Consider the following 17,956-nt stretch of genomic DNA (forward strand, 5'->3'; position numbering starts at 1 on the left):
TGTCACTGGCCCTCATATGTGGGATCCGAACCGGGGCCCTCTGGCATCCCAAGCGAGTTCTTAACCATCGCGCCACTCGGCCGGCCCCAGAACACATTTTTCATAGCTAGAGCAGGCGCTCCATTTGCTAGCATTTTATTTTAAAATTTCTTGGGTAGAATTTTATGCAACTCATTCAGCTTTGTAATTCTTTGCAATGCAATAAACACATCTGACCACCACCGCCACACAAAATGGCAGGGAGTACAAAGAGATTTGTAGGTGATAGACTAGTTTGCCTTGTCATCGTGTTTGGCCCAAGCAAACAAGAAATGGCAGCCCTTGCCACTATGAAATATTTAGGACAAGGATGTCTTAGTTTAAATGGAAATATTATCTTAGTTCTGAGGTCAAAGGGCAAATTTGCAAGCAAATAGCCTCCACGGAAATGATGAGGACAAATGTATCCCAAAGGGAAACATGCAAATGGATAGGTACTTCATGAATAATTTGCCTTAATTGTCCATTCTTAAACTTGGACCTAGAGAATTCCTTATGAAGAACAAATACACAAACTTGCATTGACTGATTCACGTTTCGCCAATTTAGCAGATAGTTTCCTGAAATAAGGAGATAAGGCTATTGCAGAGGAGAATAATGTATTATGGAGCCATAAAATAATTTCCACCCCATGAAGCCTCTGCCTGACATTTTGGTTAAAGCGTTTGAAGAGTGTGAACAGTGGTTGAACAGCCTGAGCAAAGGTCGTTAGGCTTCTGAGAAAAGGCCCTGTTGGTGTAACTGCTGCTGCTGTTGCCATCGTTAGGCATGACAGCCTACTAGGAAAATCTGTGGAGGAAAGAAGTCATAAGCTTTCTCTTCAAATTTTGGATGATAAAAAAATATGACTGAAATCAAGCATTAAATGTATCAGGCTATATCAGGCAACCAAATAATCCTGCTGGTTTTTTGTTTGTTTATTGGGGTTGGGTCACTGGGTTAGTTAAAAAAAAAAACAAAAAAAAACACCTCAGTACCTAACTACAGATGGAAAGTGGATGGGCATGAAGTCCAAACTTTCTCTTGCTTATTTGGCCATAGTTTTCTAAATTATATACAAAGATACCAGTGGACATGAGGAACATACACAGTTTCTTCACCACTCCACATGCATTTGCTGCATTCTCATTGTCTGCTGCAGGAGTGGCAATCACCTCCTCCCAACCCCCAACCCCCAACCCCCAACCCCACTAACAGAACTTCCTCCAGGTTGTGTCCCTGAGAACAGGATGGTTTGGGGGAGAGCACATTACTGCCCACAAAGTTATACCATCCATAAGAAAAATAATACTTTACCCTTAAAAAAAGCCTAATGTCCTTTGTTTATTCAAACCCAGAAAGCAAAGTGCTTTTTTATGTGTTATAGATAAAAGAATCAGAAATGACCAAAGACCTATGTCTTTTTTTTTTTTTTTACAAAGGGAGCTATTAAAGATCTCTTTAAGACTCCCTAATGTTTTGCAGGTTTTTGTCTTGCATTAGTCTTCTCTTTTTCTCTCAGAAGTGTTTTAGCCTCTTCCAATTTTGAAGAACTACTCTGTGCTAAGAGAAACTAGGAGGCCATACTATTTGAGAGCTGCAGCACTGGTGAAAGGTAAATCCTACAGAGCATCAGTTATCAACTTCACTGCATGTAACATTCATGGTGTGTGTGTGTGTGTGTGTGTGTGTGTGTGCGCGCGCGCGTGCTTATTAAAATCCATATTTCTGAGCCCCACCCCATAAATTTAGATCCCATAATTGCCTGGGTGATCCTATTATGTGAATCTCACACCACATTTCGAGAAACACTGCGATGGAGATAAGTAGGCAATTTTAAAGCTCGTTTAAGAGCTTCTGTTAAATATGCACAGTTTGCATTTGGAGCCTTTGGTTTGTCCCTTTAAGCAGAGTCTTTTCTGCTTTCTGGTGCTGCCCACCCCGCTCAGGGCACTCCCCCATGAGAGAGTGCCACACTGCTGGACTCAATTGCCCACCACCTCCACACAAGGAAGTGGAGACACACCTGCTGTGTTCTAGGATCATCCCTTTCTCTTCCCTCCTTTGAACTTTAGTTCCTTATTTTTAAAAAAGATTTTTATTAAAATATAGCTAACATACACCATTATATTAGTTTCAGGTGTACATCATAGTTATTCAACATTTATATGCCTAATGAAGTGATCACCATGATAAGTCCAGCAACCATCTGACACTATACCATGTTATCACAATATTATTGACTATATTCACTATGCTGAATATTACATCCCCATGACTTATTTGTTTTATACCTGACAATTTGAACCTCTTATTCCCCTTTACTGTTTCCCCCCTTTTTACATTTTTCAATTACAGTTGACATTCAAATTATTTTATATTAATATTAGGGGTACAGCATAGTGGTTAGACACTTATATAACTTAAGAAATGATCCCCTGTCTAGTCTAGTATTCACCTGGCCACTATACATAGTTATTATCATTCTTATTCACTATTTTCCCTATGCTTTACTTTACACCCCCATGACTATTTTGTAACTAGCAATTTGTACTTCTTACTCCCTTCAGCTTTCACTGCCCCCCAAACGCTCCCACCTATCACCCCAACAAACCTAGTACCCATCAGACACCAGACATAATTATTACAGTATTATTGACTATATTCCTTATGAAATACCCTATATCCCCATGACTACTGTGTAACAACTAATTTGTACTTCTTAATCTCTTTTCCTTTTCTACTCACCCCTCTACCCCCTCCCATCTGGCAACCATCAAAATGTTCTCTGTACTTATGAGTTGGTTTCTGTTTTGTTTATTTTGTTCTTTATATTCCACATATAGCAAAATTTCATTGCATCTGTCTTTCTCTGTCTGACGCATTGGGTTGTCGGAAAAGTCATGACACATTTTTGTAACAAAAAAACATAGAAAAATATGTCATGACTTTTCCGACCACCCAATACCTCACTCAACACAATTCTCTCCTGGTCCATCCATGCCACTGCAGATGGCAAGAACCCATTTCCTTCCATGGCTGAGCAATATTCCGTTGTATATATGTACCACCTCCTCTTTAGCCATGCATCCATTGATGGACACCCAGCCTGCCTCCACATCTTGGCCATTGTAAACAATGCTGCAATGAACATATGGATGCACATATCCCCTGGAAATATCATTTTGGGTTTCTTCAGATAAATACTTTGAAGTGGAATTTCTGGGTCCTTCTTTGTCTCTTGTATAGCCTTTGTTTTAAAGTTTATTTTGTCTGGTATAAGTATTGATACTCCAGGTTTTTGTTGTTGTTCTCATTTCCATTTTCATGAAATATCTTTTTCCACCCTTTACTTTTAGTCTCTGTTTGTCTTTCAATTAGAAGTGAGTATCTTCTAGCAACATATGTAAGGGTCTTGTTTTCTTATCTATTCAGCCCTCCATGTATTTGATTGGAGCATTCAATTCATTTACATTGAAAGTAATTGTTTTAGATATGTAGCTATTGCCATTTTGCCATAATTTTAATTTTTTTCATTTCCCATCTCAAAGAAGTCCCTATAACTTTCTTTGTAATACTGGTTTGGTGGTGATGAAATCCTTTAGCTTTTTCTTGTTTGGGAAACTTTTTATCGGTCCTTTGATTCTAAATGATAGCTATGCTAGGTAAAGTAATCTTAGAGTTAGGTCCTTGCTTTTCATCACATTGAATATTTCCTGCCAATCCCTTCTGGCCTGCAGAGTTTCTGTTGAGAAATCAGCTGACAGTCTTATCAGAGCTCCCTTACTAGTTACTAGTTGCCTTTCTCTTGCTGCTTTTAGGATTCTCTCTTTGTCTTTAACCTTTGTCATTCTAAGTACCATGTGTCTTGGTGTGGGCCTGTTTGGGTTCATCTTTTTTGGGACTTTGCACTTCCTGGACATATATGTCTATTTCCTTCATCAGGTTAGGAAAGTTTTCAGGAATTATTTCTTCAAATAAGTTCTCAATTTCTTGTTTTCTCTTTTCTCCTTCTAGATAAAAATGTTGTTACTCTTTATGTTGTCCCAGAGGTCTCTTAAACTATCCTCATTTGTTTTTCTATTCTTTTTTCTTTTTGTTGTTCTGATTTGGTGTTTTCAGCTACGTTGTCTTCCAAATTGCTGATTTGATCCTCTGCTTCATGTAGTCTGCTGGTGATTCCTTCTAGTCCATTCTTCATTTCAGTTATTGTATTCTTCACTCCTGACTGGTTCTTTTTTATGGTTTCTATGGTCTTTTTTTATGCTTGCTATCTCTTTGTTGAAGTCCTCACTAAGTTCTTCAGCATCATTACAACCATTGTTTTGCTTGCCTCCATTTCATTTAGTTCTTTTTCTGGATTTTTCTCCTGTTCTTTTTTTGGGATGTATTTCTTTGTTTCCTTATTTTGGCTGCCTCTCTGCATCTGTTTCTATGTATTAGGTAGGGCTGCTATGTTTCCCAGTCTTGGCTGGGTGGCCTCATGTAGTAGGTATCCTGTGGAGCCCAGTGGCACAGTCTCCCTGGTCACCTGAGCTGGGTGCTCCAGGAGTGTCCCTTGTGTGGGTTGTGTATACTCTTCTGTTAAGTTGAGCCTTGATTGTTATTGGCACATCAGTGGGTGAGATTGACCCCCAGGCTGACTGGATGTGGGGTTTGACACACACACAACTTATGAGTTGCTATGTGGGAGGCTTACTCCACTCAGTGGGATTCACCCCAGTGGGCCCTAGATGCCTGTCGAGACCACCCTTTGTGTGTGCCACTTGTGGGGCTGATTGGGTGATGCTCTATTGTGGTCTAAAGCCAGCCTCCAAGTATGTTGGTTCTGTGGCCTCTCAGAAGGAGCTCAGGTACAGAGCCAGGTCAGCCACTGACTATGACTCTCTGGCAGCTGGTAGGAGCTACAAAGAGATCTGCATTTGTGCGCTGCCTGTGCTAAACCTGAAAGCATGTGGAAGAAGCCACACTGTGAACCAAGAAAGGCTGCCACTGGTACTAGGCCTGGTGTAGCTCCGCAAAAAGTCAGGACACCCAGAAGTCTGCTGCCACCTGCCAGGTCCCTTAAGGTTCAGCCACTGATAAAGCCTTGTGCTGTAGGCAAGTTGGGTGAGGCAGGGTGTCAGGGAGTCACTAGAATGGGAAGAGTTGTGGTCACCAGGTTAATGTAGACTGTGGTTTGGTGCCAGTGCTGAGCCTGGAGCAACTCAGCAAAAGTCTCAGCGCACATCGAGGCCAGTTGCTGTCTGCCTGCGGCTGTGGACTTCGATAGTTTTCCAAGAAAATGCAGTATGGGAGGGGCTGGTTGCACTCATAGAGAAAGTGCCTCCAGCTGTGAGTGAGTTGGGTGAAACAGGGTCCCAGCTGAGTCAGCAGGGCAGAGCAGGGGAGTTCACCAGGCCAATCAGATTCAGATTTGGCCTATGGGGGCAGGCTTAACATAGAAAAGATGACACCTGCCTGCTGGCTGCAGAGGAAATGGACCTCTCACCAGGGAAATGCTGACTGTCCTCCAGTCTTCCTCCTGAAGCTATACTCCTTAGTCTGCACCCTGTAAGTCTCTGAGGCCCCTCAAGTCACCTTCCCTCCACTGGAGCTCAAGATGAGTGCCTGCGAGCCAGTGAGTCTGTGTGTGGGCAATTTAAGAGGATGTCTTGGTTTCCTGCAGTCTTCTGTCCCACCTGAATCATCAGAACTCCTACTCCTTTTCACAGCCATTTGTTGTGGGAGCTCTTCTTCCCGGCACCAGTACCCTGGGCTGGGGAGGCCTTGTTCCTCTGAAGGGAACCTCTGCAGCTGAGATATCCCTCCTAGTTCTCAACTACCACATAGAGGTTTGGGGTTAGCCAGTTGTGCATCTCCACCCTTCCTACCAGTCTCGATGTGGCTTCTCTTCATATCCTTAGTTATAAAACTTCTGTTCAGCTAGACTAGATCATTCTCTAGGTTGATAGTTCTATAACTTAGTTGTAATTTTAATTTGTTCATGGAAGGATGCGGGCACAGTGTTTATCTACTCTGCCATCTCAGATCTCCTCCACTTCAGTATCTTTCTTTATACCAGGTAGTAAGTAGCACTTAAGAAGCAACTTGATGAACTGCCTAATGCTTTATTAAGACTATAATAATTGAAAATAGCTTAACACTCCCTCCTCAGTTTCTTTGTTAGCTGTTTCCTGTGCCAAAATCATTCTCCCAGATTTTTGTTTTACCTTAAATATTATCTTCTCAGGCAAGCTTCCTTGACCATTTCTTGAAAATAACCTCCCAACTCCTGTCCTCCCTCAGCCACCCTCAAACCCAAACATTTAACAGTACCTGAAGCTTGCTTGTTTCTTTCCTGTCTTTTCCCATAGTAAAGTGTAATTCCATGAGAGCTGTTGGCTTTGTCTACTATTTTTACAGCTCCATTCCTGGCATATAGTAAATTTTCATTAAGTATTTTGCCAGTAACTGAATGGACATGAATTTTTCCCAGAAACATGTTTTAAAAGTGGACATGGCACCATGGCCTTGCCTTTATCCCTGGGCAGTCCAGGTACTGGGGCAGCCCCAGGAAGGGAGCCATTTTGGGAAACTGGCTTCTTCTAGTTTACATCTTGAACATACACTTGGCAGGTGGGCTCTTGTTGTGTGGGAAGAAGCAGAAGGTGGCAGGAGAAAGCCAAAAATGTGAAGACGTGCATTTTCCTCCCATTCTAAAATGTTTTTTTTAATTGAGACTTTTTAATACTGGACAAATAGCTCCAACAGGGTATCATCCTATGAAATGTGCTCATCTCATGGGCAGACAACTTCCCTCTGTACTCTTACACCCTCCTAACCCAGAACTAGCTGATTAGTGTCATTGCAGGGCCTTCATAGGGGGCGTTACCCCAAGTTGGAAGTTCAAAGCAATTATAAATAGGAGTATTTCAGGCAAAGTTCAGCCACCTGGTTTAAGTGCTAGATGTTATGTTGTAAATTATATAATTATTAATCCTCATTTCTGTGTTTTGGAAAAAGAGGAAGTTGGTTGAATTTTTTTCTCAATCTATTCTGGAATTAACAAGAATTTTATGATTCAAACTATCAATGTTAGGTTCTGAAAAACGATCTGTGAGTAAGCTACTCCATCTACTGGGCATCTGTTAAATTACAAAGTAAGGTTCCAAGGCAGCATTGAAACTTGGAGATGAATTTATTGGAGATCTTATCGGAAACTTGGAGATTCCCTATTATATTGACCACATGCATAGATTGACCCGCTCCATGCTTTCTGCATGCCACAAGCATTCTTCCATTGATGGGGTATTTATTTGCTCCACTCCTATAAACTCAGCAAATGATGCTCACAAATCTTTCTTAATAGTTTCACTATTTGTCTCTTTTGTCCCATTTATTTCATTAGGGGCTGACACAGTTAGGATGTGGGACAAGTGAGATGGGCAGTAAGAGAAGGCTGATATCTGGCTGATATCTGCAGGGTGAGGTCAAGCTCTGAGATGTAAACCTGGGAAATGGGTCAGGGAGTGCAGTTTCCAGAAGCCAGTAGTTTGCAGGTAGATATAAAACAGGATAAAAGCCCTGGGAAGAAACCTAGATGTGGTGAAGAGAAAGACCATGGCAGATGTGAGATTGAATCTGTACTCAATTATCAGCTACCTGACCATGGACAGGTTACTTTGAATGGGATAAAATGTGTCCAGGGCATGGAACCTAGCATTGGAGACTTTATGTTAGACCCTGTAATTACTGGTTTACATATGTTACTTAGTTTAACACACATAAGAACCTTACCAGGTAGACATTATCATGTGCCATTAAATGTTGGTGGCTCATTGTGTTTCTCATCCTATACTCTCTTCCTAAATAATCTAGGCATGATTGTAAATTTTATTATTATCATTATTAGTTTCAGGTGTACAGAACAACACAATATTTATTCTTTTCACCCCTCACAAAGTAACAACCCCCCTCCCCCATCTACTGCCCTCCCACCCCCGATATCATCCTTATCTATTACAATTCCATTGACTCCATTCCCACACTCTACTCCACATCCCATGACTATATGTGTATATAATTATAGTTGACATACAATATTATTCAACATCAGCTTCAGAACTATAGTGCGGTGGTCAGGCCTCTACACCATCTATGAAGTGGTCTCCCTAACAAGACATGAGTCCATCTGGCCCCCTAAAAAATATTTACAACATTATTGATTATATTCCCCTGGCTGTCTTTTCTCTCCCTGAGGCTCTATTGTAGTTACCTTATGACCCAGCAATTCCACCCTTAGGTATTTATCCAGAAAAACCCAAGACATTAATTTGAAAAAATATATGCACTCCTATGTTCATTACAGCGCTATTCACAATAGCCAAGACTTGGAAACAACCAAAATGCCCATTGGTAGACGACTGGATTAAGAAACTGGTACATTTACAGAATGGAGTATTACTCAGCTATAAAGAAGAAGGAAATAGTACCATTTGCAATGATATGGATGGAACTAGAGAACATTATGCTAAGTGAAATAAGTCAGTCAGAGAAAGACAAATACCATATGATCTCACTTACTATATTTCCCCCATGTATAAGATGCACCTTAATTTTGGGGCCCAAAATTTGAAAAAGAAATGTATTACGTAAAGTTATTGAACTCAAGTTTTATTCATCATAAAATTCAGACAACTCCTCATCACTGTCAAAACTCCCAACCATTAGCTTGTCCTCAACTGTGTCTGATGACAAATCACTGTCTTCATATATTGCCTCGTCCTCAGTTCCATCTATGGCATTTGAAATGCCACACTTCTTAAATGACTTGACAATGATCTACAATCACGGTATAAAATGCACCCAGTTTTCAGACCCCAAATTTTTCGAAGGGTGCATCTTATACATGGGGAAATATGTGACATGATCGTAATTTCAACAACCGCATGCATAACAAAAGCAGATTCCTGGGAGTAGGTTAGGAAAGAAAGTGGAGGGAGACAGTGTTAGGCAACTCTTTCTAAGAGTTTGCTTTAGAAAGGGAAGAGAGAGAGCAAGTTAGTCCCCCAAAAATGTGTATTCAAGGGAGTTTCCTCTCCCCCCTCAGGTTGGCAGAGACAAATATGCTTTTAGATTGGAAAAAAGTGAGATCAAAGATAAGTTCAGACAAGGCCAATAGCAAGGTCGGCCCACTTACCCAGTGGGAGGCTTATATCCAGCATGCAATTACTTCAGAGCAGCGTATGACTCCACTGACCTCTCCCACCTTTTTGAAACACAGTCTGGGCTCTGGAAACATCACACTCCCTTAGTTTTCCTTTTGCCTTGTTGGCTGTTTCTGTTCAGTCTCTAACGCTGGATCTTCCTCCCTATACCAGACTTCTGACTGGTTCTGTCCTCACCCCAGTGGCTCTGATGGAAACTCTGTTATCTTGTAATCTACATTCTTTCTCTGTGACCTCAAGGCAAATAGTACCGCCTCCATATGCAAATAGTTAAAACAGTTGAATCTCTTGCAGTATCACTTTCCAGAGTTTTAGGGTTTGATCTCCTCCACATGGTCACCTGAGAATTCTATAAGCATGGAACCATTTTGGTCACAAGCAGGACCATAAAGTGTCATCAGAAATCAACTATATTGTTCCTTACACTGCCCATTCAAGCCCATTCTGTGGGCGTGTTTCTTTGCTTCTTAGATCAATTCTAGGACATGTCCCAAGAGTTACCCACTTTCTAGTAACCTTAGTTTACTAAAAGATGAAGTGTAAGATTGCAGCAGTCCTCTCACACCTCTTATTTTCAGTTTCTCTTCCCACGGTTTCAGTTACCTGTTGTTAACCATAATCCAAAAATGTTAAATGAAAAATTCCAGAAATAAACAATTCATACATTTTAAATTGCAGGCCATTCTGAGTAGCATGATAACATCTTGTGCCGCCCCGCTCTATCCCACCTGACACATGAATCATCCTTTTATCCAGTGTCTGTACGCTGTAGAAGCTACCATCAATTGATCAATTAGTAGCCATCTAGGTCAAGGGTTGGCAAACTGCGACTGGTGAGCCACATGCTGCTCTTTAGGTACGTTTCACCTCAAAACTTTTCTGACCCCTGGAAGAGCCAATCCTGTCTCTCACAACAATTTAAAAATTATTCGAGAGCCATAAATATATTTTTACACAATCACCATTATGTGAATAATATCCTTTAAAAATTTTATAAATGAAACTATGATAGTTTTATTTTCATTTTCAATTTTACTTCAGAGCCACATGTACGTACCCAGAGAGCCGCATGTGGCTCGCGAGCCACAGTTTTCTGACCCCTGGCGGCTCTTCCGTCTCAAAGGTTTGCTGACCCCTGGTCTAGGTTATCAGATCCATTCTTGGTATCACAGTGCTTGTGTTCAAGTAATTCTTATTTTACTTAATAATGGCCCCAAATCACAATATTAGTGATGCTGGCCACTTGATATGCCAGGGAGAAGCTACAATGTGCTCCCTTTAAGTGAAAAGGTGAAGAAGGTTCTTGACTTAAAAAAACAAAGATATTGTATGCTGAAGTTACTAAGAGCTATGGTAAGAATGCATCTTCTATTCATAAAATTGTGAAGAAGGAAAAATAAATTCATGCTAGTTTTTCTGTTGTACTTCAAACTGCAAAAGTTAGAGCCACAGTGTGTGATAGTTGCATAGTTAAGAAGGAATAGGCATTGAATTTGTGGGTGGAAGCTATGAACAGAAAATGTGTTCCAACTGAACGGCTATGCATTGTGCTAGAAAGCATTGAGCCGAGGAATCCCCTGAAACAGTGACATCAAGCCATTTATTGTAAGTAAGGGATGGTTACACAAATTTGGGAATAGAATTAGACAGAAAAATATAAAAATTACTGGAGATGCTGTGTCTGCCATTGAAGAAGCTACTGCCACAGTCCTCTCAAAACTGAAGAAGCTGATTAGGGTTTGCTGCTGTCCTTGGTTTCAGGCATCCACTGGGGGCCTTGGAAGGAATCCCCAAAGAAATGAGGGGACAATTTTATTCTAAGATTGGAAGCTGTAGAGCTATACTGAATTTCAAATCCCACACTCTATTCTACTTCACCCTGCCTCCATTTAGTTTTAGAGCTTTATGGCTTTTAAAAGTGAGTTGTTAGCATCTTGGCAATTTTGGAAAGGAATATCATTCACTTGTCTTTCGTAAAAGGAAATCAAAGATTAACAGGCCTCATTTACAAAAGAGATTCAAGACACATGACTAAAATAATCTTATTTCATGCTCCAAATTTTACTCTTTGTTCAAAATGAAGCCTCACACTATTGTGTGCCATTCACTCCCTTGAACGCCTCCTCTAACATAGCAAAGGAAATGTGCTGTGATGATCAGAATGCCTGAATAGAGACAAGTATTTAAAGCATAACACTGCTTTTTTCTTGGGGCATCTGTAAAGCCCAGTGTGTGAAGTGTCTCCCAGCACCCCCTTCTCCCCCACACACACCCTCATTTGGGTTCTGGCATACATAAGTTCACAGAACAAAACAAAAACTGGCTTGTTCTGCTATAATGTACAGAGAATGCTTCCTTTTGTTTTTAACCTGGTTGAACATTCCGTCTTCTCCTTCATAAGGTTCAATTTCTCTGCTGGTACCTATGGGCTAGATATATTGACATTTAAGAATAGGTGGCTTATAAGGTAAATGTATCCATCAGTTATTTCTCTTTCTGTATCTTCAACTTTTCCCTCTGCTTGACTCTACCCTCAGCAGCATTCACACTTGAACTGGTATCTCACACTTTAAAAGCCATAACAAAAACAACAGTTTCCTCATCCCTCCATCCTTTTCTGCTGTCATCGAACTTGTCCCTTGGTAATGGTAGATTAGTTAATTAATACCAATTCTATCACTAGCAGAAAAGCTGAAATTATATATATATATATATATATATATATATATATTTTTTTTTTAAATACATTAGAGAGCTTGTAAGAAAGTGAAGAACAATGGGGCTAAAATCAGTAGATGAGCCCAACATTGGAGTCACTTTTGGTTGATGAAGCTGAGAAGTTGAGCAGAGCTTTCAGCAGACTCATGAAATTCAGATCCCATCAATCAGGCTCTGAGTTAGAACTCTGAGAAATAACCCTGGGAATGGCAAAAAGACCAACCCTCACAAGGACTGAAGGTTGCCTTCAGCACTGATTGGCTTAAGATGACAGGATTGGGGTGGGGTAGATGTGGGGAATTAGTATCCTTATCCTTCTAACAGAAACAAAATTTCAGAAATAGCAGATGATAGAAACAGATCTATAGGGGTTCCTGCATAACCTAAAGGGGACTTTAGTATGATTATGATGAATATGTTAAAAAATAAAAGACAAGTTTATACACTTCAACATGAATAGGAAATTATAAAAAAAAGAAAAAGAAAAAGGAAACTAGAACTGAAAATATAATTCTTGAAATCAAGGACTCCAAAAAGGCAGTTGGAAGTATGTCAGAAGAATGTATAGAATAAAGCACAAAAGGACAAGAAGAGTGTTCTTTTGAATTTCACTGTTTCTGTTGAAGAGTTAACTACCAGTCTTATTATCACAATGAAAGCCAAAATAAAATGGAGAGACATTCAAAGTTTTGAAAGAAAACTAGCCAATCTAAGATTGAATTCTATATCCTATAAATGAATTCTTAAAGTATTAAGGAGAGATAATGATATTTGTCAATAATAACTGAAAAATTCATCACAAGCAGACCTGCAACTAAATTGCCTTCTTCTGGAAGAAAGAAACGCCAGGTGAAAGACTTGAAGATGTAGGAAGAGGTGAATACCAATAGGAAAGGTAGATATGTGGGTATATATAAAACAATATTGATTGTATAAAAGAATATTAATAATATCTCGTAGGATTTATAATCTGTATAGAATTAAAATATATGAAAACAGAAACATGTTACTTGGACATAGCTAAATTAGATGTTGTAATGTCCATAAAATAGTTTAAGTACTAATTTATATTCAACTCTAATAAATCTAAATGCATGTTGTTTTTGATATTCACTAAAAGAATAGAAAAAGAGTTAACAATTACCAATATAAATGGAATCATAAAACTAATCAATTGAAAGTAGGCAAGAAAGGTGAGAAAAAGAGAGTAGAGAGACAAAGTGAAAGCAAAAAATAGCAATAGTAGTTGTAAATCCAATTCTATCAGTAATTAATTAAATTAACTAACTGGACTAAATGCTCTTCAGTTATCACACTATTTCCCTAGTCTCTTTCATAGGCAAGCTTTTCAAAAGGCTGGTCTTCAAATGCCGTTTACACTTTTCCAATTCACATTAATGAATTATTTCTTTCTCAGACATAGGTAGTATATACAATACTATAAATACTATATATACACACATATATACTGTATATATATATACATATATCTCACTCAACAGTAGTTCAATGTGAACTAGTGATATCACCTTACCCAATACCCTTGTAACCTGCTCCTTTTTCCAGTTATTAACAGTTTTGCCAGAAACTTCAAAGTCCTCCTTAATTGCCCCTATCTCTAACACATTTAGTTCACTGCCAAGTCCTGTTGACTTTAGCATTTAAATACGCCTGGAGACCTGTCCACTTAGCTTCGTTATCCCCACTCTGGTCAAAACCACCATCTCCTATTCCCTGGACGATGGCACTAGGTTTTTAACTGGTATTTCCATTCCACCCTTGTCCCCTCCAATTATTCTTCACATAACAGTCAGAACGACCTTCTGAACATTCCCTTGCCAAATACATTTTGGTGCCTTTCTATTGTAGTTAGAAGAACATCCAAAAATCCCAGTCACTGACTCTGGGCCGAGTTGTGGCCTCCCGCCTTGCTCTTTAGACTGACCTCCTGCCTTCCCTCCCCGGTTGCACTCTACCTTAGCTACGCTGGGCTTTCTCTGAGTTCCTCACACTTCGCAAACTTTTTTCCAGCCCAGGGACTTCAAGCATGTTGTTTCTTCTACAATACCTGGAGAATGTTCATCCCAGCTTTCTGTATGGCTAGCTTTTATTCAACCCTCTGTCCTCAGCTAAAATCTATCCTCCAGAAGGAATTCATAGCACGTTCCTCCTCCTCCTAATTGATACTGGTAGAGCCTCCATTTTACTCATGTGCCTGTTGTTAACATACTGCTTTTCAGCTCCAAATTCAACCCCTCAACATATGCTCTGCGATAATGGATGAAATTCCTTTTACAGCCAGCACAGTGTTAAGCTTTCTTAGTAGAGAGTGGTAGAGGAATATTTCAGGAGGAAGGGGGCTCCTGCTCTTTCCAGAGGCTCAGGGAGGGTTTGCAGTGTGGGTACGTGGACATCTGGGAGTCCTTTGTCTCAGTTGTGTGCCGAGAACACCCTGTCCCTGGAGAACCTGCAGTGTGGCCTGAGGTCACCTTCCTTTCCATATGCTCCAGGTCTCCTGCCAGTCCTGGTACCCTGATCCCTCTACTCACGTCCCTTCTCCCCTAGGTGTGTCTCCTGCACTCCTACCTCACACTACTACCCTCTAAACAGGGCCTTCCCAACAGGGACACCTCGTGTTCCTTCCAGGGCTCATGTCACACTGGCGTCCCCACTTCTTTTACACACCCAGGCACCAGGGACCAGCTACCAGCTTCTATTCCCCTGCTCATCTGTGCTCATTGGGGGGTTTCTTCCTGTTTGCCCTGTGACTGCAGATTAGCTCTGGCGCAGCAAACCAGTGAGCAGCTCTGCCATCTAGTGGATTAAACTCCGTCCCAAAGAGATCTGAATCCCCAGCCTTAGAGAGGAGGCTCCCTTCTCTAAGTTTGTCCTTCCCTGGGTACTCTCCCTTGGTACCACATAGAGCTTTCTTACAGCCTGTAGTTATTCTTTTGTCACTGTTTAATAATTCTTTGTGTTAAATTCCAGTTGTTTAAATCACTGTGATTCTATCTCTTGGATCCAACTGCTACAATTTTATTCTCCCACCCCATAATTTTTCTTATAGTACCAATCACAATTGCATATTTATTTATGAATCTATTTCTTAGTATCAGCCTCTTTTATGGAACTATACACACAAACAGGGCAGGTATGATTGCTGTGTTTTTGTGTTGCCAGTACTTAGCATAATGCCTGGCTCATAAAAAGCGCTCAGTACGTATTTGTTGCTTGAATGAATACTGTATGGCTGAGTTCACTTTCTGCTAATTCATTCTGTTATGGTCTTTTTAGGCCTTATTAATTCTTCTAAGTCATTGCTATCTGTTCTAAAGACCAGGCATAATGTATTCTGGAATTTGTAGCATCACAAGAGATCTGATTGTGGCCCTTTATGAATAAAATAAAGTTGTATTTTTATATTTTACCATCTCCACATTAAAACCTATTGTAGCAATGGTGGTCACAACTACAGTTACTCAGGAAGGTTTGTTTCTTAGTTGTGTGCAAACTTACTACAATATTCACATTTCTTTTCCAAAGAAAACTAGAAGTAGTTTAAAAATATATATTTTAATTCCAACCACTATACCACCACACAACTAATTTTTCACATGATTCTACCCCAGGATTCATATGCTCAAATCCCTGCAGGGCCTAGTGGGTAATTTAAATGACTGGGCTCAGTGTAAGGAAATGAGGAGTAGCCGGGATGATGGCAAGTTGAACAGCACATGCTTCACCTGAATAACTTTAATTAAAAAAATTATAAAAACACTGCGCAAGCCAAACATAGCATGTGCAGGCAGCACTAGTCCCGCGATCGCCACCTGGCGAACCCACACCTAAAAGACCGGCTCCAGGATCTGCCCTAAATTTCAAGAGCTAGGAATCTTAAACTATAGGGTGCTCGACATAACGGTTGCTTGCTGTATGTATTTTGCTGAGGAAGGCCATGAAAGAGAAGCTCGCATCTACTATTGTCACTATTTTGTAAGAGTAAACAAAACTTGTCAACAGAAGATAGAAAGGACACAGTCTGAGGATAAAGAACCATCGATCCCATGAAAGAAAAATTGGCTACCTTGCATTACTGCTTTTTTTTTTGTCCTCTGATTATGGGAGGGAATAAATGTTGTGTGGAACTTGCCCAGGGTGCCAATCAGTTCTATTGTAAGTACCTTGAAAGCTTAAAAGGTGCACAGGGTTTCTAGGACTCCCCTCAGGAGGTCAGGGGGAAGAGGTGGCTTGCGTGCATACTTTGGAAAACTCCTCAGGGGTTTCTGAAGCATACCTAGGTGGGAAACTTCTGGTCTGTTCCACTTTAGCACTCAGAATACAGAGAACAAGGCTGGACCATCATTTCTCATCCTGCCTACAGAGAATCCTATTTTCCTGCACTGGAGGGAGACAAAGGTTTATCAAAGTAGCTGTGCAGCTCACATTGCCACGAGAGGCAGACACCTCCTAGTCTATGTCACGAATAAGTGATTCACAACCTCGGAATAGAGAGTCTCCACAATGATTCAATATGCAAAACGATTCCTCATTTAAAAAAATGTATTGACTTATTTATTGACGTATTCCTTTCCTTGTTCCAGAATGGAACTAAGGTCATTTTTAAAAAATGTGTAAAACACACAAAAAAGAAGCTTAAAATTAAGAAACTAGGGCAAGGTAAAATTAAGGCAGAAATAATAAGAGTGTGTAATGAGTTGGGGAAACAACCCAAACTCCTGTTTTTAACACTTATTATCTGTGCGTCACTCACCTGTGGCTTGGAGTGAAGTTAGCAGGACGTGAGACAGCAAGCAGCAGTGACCCCTTTGTTGAAGTGGACAGTTCACATGCTCCCTAGACGGAGGAGTCTCCCTATTCAGCTCCCACCAGCTGTTGTTGAGGAATTTTTCAAGAGAAGTTGGAAATTGAGATGTCCATGTGAAATCTCTGAATTTTACATTTGCATCAGGTTAAAATAACTCAGCACCGTATTGTACAGGCCTAAGGAACCATTTCCTTTGACGAGACATGGTCGTCTGAGCTGCACATTAGACTCGCCTGCAGTGCTTGTCCCAGATCACCGGCTCAGGCCTCATCCCAGACTTGCTGAATGAGAAATGTCTGGGAGGAGGGCTGAGTCTGAGTATTTTGAGAACATTCCCCAGGGTAATCCAACCTTCACCTACAGTTAGAAATCACTGCACTAATGAAATCTGGGAAATGAAACGAGGTGTGCCAGGCAGCTTCTCAGGTGCCCGGCTGCAGTAGCCTTGCTGACGTCACTTGCTGTAACCTAGGGAACCGTGCCCAGGCACTGCGGTCCAGTGAGATGTTAGCTACGCTTTGCCTTAGCCCACCTTGATTTCTCTAGGGCACCAAGTATGAAGTTTGATTCTTATTTTCTTGGCTTTGATAAGGAAGTTTTCACAGAGGGTCTGAAAATAGGAATAAACAAGATAGAAACTTATGCCAGCCTTGATTTATGCAGCGGCAGAGAAAATAAATTACAATTCTCTGAATCTCTGAAGAAGGAAAACCTCTTTAAAAGTCACAGACAAGAACACTGTTTCCAGAATCCTGCTACCTTCCAAGGCAATACTTTGGTCATGGACTGACTGCACTTCCCGGGGTTTCTTGTTCTTTACCGCTCAAACCCTTACCCCTCCCATCAATTTACCTGCTTATGTCTGTAATAGTGGAGGCAGCCTCATGTTTCAGCACAAACCACCTCTTCCTCCAACCCTTCATGAACCCGGAGTGAGTCCTCTTATGCAGGTAGCCGCTGGCAGGTGGGCCAAGGGGTGTTAGGACAGCGGCTGATGTCAGATCCCACCACCAGCGTCAAGATGTCTGGGCCTAGAGGGATGAATTTGGGATAGCTCAGTGGCTGAATCTTACAGTCAGCTGGAAGGATGGTTGCTTTTCAGAAAGAAATCCATGAAGAAGATGTTATAGTTTTCACAAATGGAATAAATGAAATAGAATCCTACAATTGGAATGAATCAGAGTTC

At 40.7% G+C, this 17,956-nt stretch overlaps 1 protein-coding gene across 1 annotated transcript in view; it reads right to left on the bottom strand.

Annotated features, from left to right (window-relative positions):
• Positions 1–17,127, bottom strand: part of LOC109394181 (src kinase-associated phosphoprotein 2-like) — a 72,123-nt gene extending 54,996 nt beyond the window's left edge. The window contains exon 1 of the transcript XR_002126403.1: positions 16,717–17,127. The gene's annotated coding sequence lies outside the window, so the exon portion shown is untranslated. The remainder of the gene's footprint in view (positions 1–16,716) is intronic.
• Positions 17,128–17,956: the final 829 nt, after the last annotated feature.

The sequence above is a fragment of the Hipposideros armiger genome, unplaced genomic scaffold (assembly GCF_001890085.2).
Source record: "Hipposideros armiger isolate ML-2016 unplaced genomic scaffold, ASM189008v1 scaffold_414, whole genome shotgun sequence".
Classification (NCBI taxonomy): Eukaryota; Metazoa; Chordata; class Mammalia; order Chiroptera; family Hipposideridae; genus Hipposideros; species Hipposideros armiger.